A 5,222-nucleotide genomic window follows, 5' to 3' on the forward strand; every position below is an offset into this window, starting at 1 on the left:
ATATATATATATATATATTCATGAATAGGTTTTCTTCCTCGTCGCTTTCTCTTTCCCGGCCTTTCCTATAAGTTTGACACTTTTCTCTCTCTCTTCGATATGACGTCTCGCTTTGCATGGATCTTGTATCTCTCAAGTACGTGAGATGTAATGATGTTATTTTATTTAATTAGCCATTTTTATTCTTTATTTTTAACACGCAACAAATTGGATTGACCTTTGGTTAAGCGATATCTTCGGACTTTCCCATATCTTTATGTCAATGAAATCATTAATTTTACTATATACTTATCGGGTAAGATTGTGATTATTTGAAATATAGATTAGTAATATAGATCAAATGAATGAGTTTTGTTTGTTTTTGTTACTTTTGATATGATGTCAAATGCAATATTAAATCGAATTTGTAATTATAAAAAAATACCATGTTTGGTGGGAAAATCTATTGCAAACATGGAGACTTACTTCCAATGCAAACTTCATGGTTGAAAGAAATTCCAGGTGGAAGATTTTTGTCTTGTCCACGCTATCGTGTATGTACATTTCTAATCTTATTTTCTGGAGACTTGAGATCTATTTATCTTATTTTTTTAATTAAATTTCCTTCTTTGTGATGTGTATTTTAGAAGAATGCATGCAACTTCTTTAGATAGACGGATCTTGAAGATGTTGATATACGATCCAAGTTCGTTATTCTCAGATTGACAACAAGACTAAAGGAGTTGGAAACTGATGAAGAAAGTCATATTAAAAGAAGTAATGAATGGGTAATGAAGGAGAAGAAGAAGACAAAATTGTGTAAGATGTGGAAGCTAATCTTGGTGTTTTTTTTTTTTTGTATTATTAAGCATTACCAAGAGGAATATTCTGGAAGATGGAAAATTCAAATGTAGTTGTGTAAAACCTATAAAATTATAATTATTTTGGAAATAAATAAATATAGTTTTGCATTCCTGCTCCAACATTGACATTATCTTTTCTCACATGTTTAAGTAAAAAAACATAGTTTTGTAGATGTTGCTACATATGATCAATTTATTGCTACATATGTCACATGTGTTACTACATATGACCCTTATGTAGCAATGTTTGACCATATGATACATATGTTTCTACATATGAGACATATGTTAATACAGATGCCTCAAATATTGCGACATATCACCCCTATGTAGAAATGTTTGATAATTTCAGTTATATGTTGCTACATATGATCTGTATGTTGCTACAGATGGCCCTTATGTAGAAATATTTGACCATTTAAAGCATATGTTGCTAAATATTTGACATATGTTGCTATATATGCCTCAGATGTTGCGACATATCACTCTTATGCAGAAATGTTTTACTATTTCAGGCACAAGTTGCTACATATGACACAGATGTTGGTACAAATGATTTTTATGCAACAATGTTTAACCATCTGAGGCATATGTTGCTACAATGCCTCAAATGTTGAAACATATCACCCTTACATAGAAATGTTTGACAATTTGAGGCATATGTTTCTACATATGTCACATATGTTGCTACAAATGACCCTTATTGGAGAAATGTTTACCATTTGAGACATATGTTGCTACATATAAGACGTGTGTTACTACAGATGTCGCAAATGTTGAAACATATTACCTTATGTAGAAAGTTTTGAATACTTGAGGCATTTGTTGCTACATATGATCCACATGTTACTACATATGTCACATATCTTGCTCTCAATATAACATCAAATACTATGTACTTGCTCTCATATAAGATAAAATAGCAGAAGTTATAAAATAAAGAATTGCCCTTACTTACAATGGAGGCTATAATCTCTTATTTACTATCCCTGCAGCCCAAACCCATATATTTGATCAAATGTATTGTCACATTATAGGGTAGTAGAAGGTTGAATTTATACCCTGGAAATCAAAATTTGAATGAATGCAAGCGAATATGACTCCCACGCGGAGTTGGTTTTACTTTTTACCATGGGATCTGCTCGAACTTTAAATTCACATGGTTAATTAAGAAATTTATCTGGCAAATGCCTCATTATTCCACCTAGCTTCAACAATTTGGGTAGCAACTCTACGACAGGTTATATGTGTGTCAAAAACTCAGCATGTTCCATACCCATCAGCTGGCAGTAATAAACATTCATATGACCCTCGTGCTAGTGGATCTCAAGAGTCACAAAATAAGTTTTATTCAGGTTCATGACCGTCTAAATCCTTTTTGCACTAATCGAATCCATGCCTCCAGGATGTGGTCTAATGCCCCTGACATAGTCAATCATATCTTTCCCATTCAAGTAAATTAATTAACTGCGTCATGCTTCTGCCACCAACTTTTGTTGCCTCCTCGTTCAGTAGCTTTTATCTTTTTTAAAGTTTTTATAGAAGCCGAGATCCAGAATTCTAACTTTAGAATCACAGTACTCCTAATACGGCACATGTCTGTCCCGTATGATAGTAAGGATTTCATCAATATACTGAAATAGAAAATAATATTAAAGACTAAAGAAGGGTAATCATTCAAAATATAAAACAAACTAGATTCATAAATTGCTTTTCATGTTTCTGAAATCGTCTCCACTAAAAGTATGCATGTCGTATTGTACACACAAATCCATCTCTCTCTTCAGGTCCAACACCATGGTTTTATCGGATACAGACACACGCTTATAAACATTCAACATTGTATACTTGATGTACCGTGGTTTCACGGTACTTTCAATGTCTTTTCCATAAGTTTAGTCTGTGTCTAAAGCCTTTTTGTATTGATTTTTGATGTAGGTTTCTCTTTATTTTGCAGGAAATCTGTCCGAAGGAGAACGCGGAGGTTTTGAGCAGAAATTGCAGAAGTGAGCACCTACAGAGCCCACGATGGTCCTTCGTGATTACGACAGTCCATAGGTGGCACCGTAGTGAGATGAAAATCGCTGCTGAAGGAAGTTGGGGAAGTCTGACCAAGTGTGTGACTACGGAACCTCATGAGGACCGTTATAGCCACAACGGTTCGTCCTGCATATTCGTTGTGGTTGTAAGAGAGTAGTTCCAGTACCCAATTTCAAGAAGTTTCTAAGTGTTGTGGAACAGAACCCCTCGGCGGACCGTCGTTCTTGCAACGGTCTGTCGTATCTGTCCTTCGAGGGTTAGAACGAGTTGATGAACAAAGCAGCAGAAAATTACGCCAAGTATGGAACGACGGAGCCCACGACGGTCCGTCGCAGGGATCATCGATTCAGACGCGTTTTGGACAAATTTGCCTTAAATAGAGTTCTACTTTTATTAGGTTTTATTTTAATATAAATAATTCAAAAAACCTCATTTTTGGGGTTAGACTTTTGTATATTTTTTTGTTCTCTTGTTTAAGTATTGAACTCTTGATTTTGGTATTTGATCACACTTTTCTGTAATCAATTGTTGGTGTTTTTGTGAATTATTCAAGTGAATTTCTGGAATTTCTTCATTCTTATAAAAGTAAGTGCATTAATTCTTATATTATCAATATGAATTGTGTGATTATTAGCATGGGTAACTAAACTCCATAACTAGGGTTGTGGGAACAATGAGTAAATAACAAGGTAAAATCTAGCTAAAATAACAATTCTAGAATAGTGTCTTGCATGTATTGCTAATTCTTTCGCTTAGAAGTCTTTTTAACGGATGACCAACGTTAGAACTCGCCTTATTGCTACTTGTTGGACGAAGGAGGTAGATAATAGGAAAAGAATTATGAATATAGATTTAGTGTAGACTATCTAATAGGCTAGTGTCGGTTGGTACGAAGTACCAACTTAGTCAAATATCGAATATGATGCATAATATTAGGTAAAGATAAGTTTTAGTAAGGCAACACACGTAGCCAGACCAATGTGCTGAGTGAGATTATCTACATGCCGGACCAAGGATTTAGAGATACCTAACTTATCACTTTGCATGCAAGATACTAGGAAATGATTATTATAGCTAGAATTACCGAGTTAGGATCCTCTGGGGAACACTTAAGCCCTAGTTACTCTCATTACTTGATTAAACTCCAATACTTGAACCTGTCACTTGTTTACATTAATTTAGATAATTTCTTCCATTAATAAAAAACCCCTTTAGTTATTTGTTTTAGAAAAATAATTGACTAAATAGAAGTAATAATAGAATAATGTTAAGTCTGAACCATTTTCCTTGTCGGAAAGAACCCAAACTCACTAGTTGGGTTCTTTACTTGATGCGACCGATTTTACTTCTTTTCGAAAAGTAAATTTGAGCGTATCGAATTATGGCGCCGCTGCCGGGGATTGTGGCTTTTAGATTAACTTTAAGCTTATTACCGAAATTTATTCAAAATTTTCCTAATTTTACTTTTTCTTTTTGTTTTTGTCTCCTGCAGGTCTAACTTCCTTACATGCCAAATACACGAAGCATAGGAATATCCGTAATTGAACCTGTCCCCGAACTAGAGCGTACTTTAAGAAGAATCAATCAGCATTTGGGCATTCAAGGTGATGAGGTCGACCCGCAAATGCCACCATTAGTCGACACTCATGTCCCTGTAATACTTGATATTCATGGGGACGGTGAAATAAGGAGACAACTTCCCGCTCCACGCCCTCAAGAGTACTATAGGGGCTATGGAAATATCACAGACTCTGATGGGCCACTCATCTTGCCCCTCTACTACAAGGACACACTTTTGTGGTAACAAGTAGTCTGATGCAAATGCTCACTGCCAAAGGTTTGTTTTCAGGGCTACGTTGTGAGGATCCACATCCCCATATCGCTAAGATAAAAGTAGTGTGCAAAAGTTGTCTAGGGAGGCCCGATTTGAATATGGGTGTAATCGGGCCAAGAGTTTTTTCTCTCTCACTAACGGGAGAGGCTGCTATTTGCTTTACTGAGATCCCCTATAACTCAATCTTCACTTGAAATCAACTGAGGTATGCTTTCTTAGCACGCTACTGCCCGGTGTCTAAGAAACTAAACCACAAAGACAGAGTGAACAACTTTGTGGAACTACCGGGAGAGTCAGTTAGTAGTTCTTGGGATAGGTTCACTTCAATCTTGCGAAGTGTCCCAAATAACCGCATAGATGATGAGTCTTTGAAAGATTATTTATATCGGGGACAAGATGATAATAACAATGCAGTGTTGGATACAATAGCGGGTGGTTCTTATGGGGAGTGTCCTTATGCCGAGATTGCTGAAAAGTTAGAGAAAATCTCCCGAAATAATAAATCT

At 35.7% G+C, this 5,222-nt stretch overlaps 1 long non-coding RNA gene across 1 annotated transcript; it reads left to right on the top strand.

Annotated features, from left to right (window-relative positions):
* Nucleotides 1-223: 223 nt before the first annotated feature.
* LOC114076373 lies at nucleotides 224-968 on the top strand. Its single transcript, XR_003577223.1, has 2 exons — nucleotides 224-533; nucleotides 627-968. It is a non-coding gene; the product is annotated as an uncharacterized LOC114076373 (long non-coding RNA).
* The last annotated feature ends 4,254 nt before the right edge of the window (nucleotides 969-5,222 follow it).

Source organism: Solanum pennellii, chromosome 1 (genome assembly GCF_001406875.1).
Source record: "Solanum pennellii chromosome 1, SPENNV200".
Taxonomy (NCBI): domain Eukaryota; kingdom Viridiplantae; phylum Streptophyta; class Magnoliopsida; order Solanales; family Solanaceae; genus Solanum; species Solanum pennellii.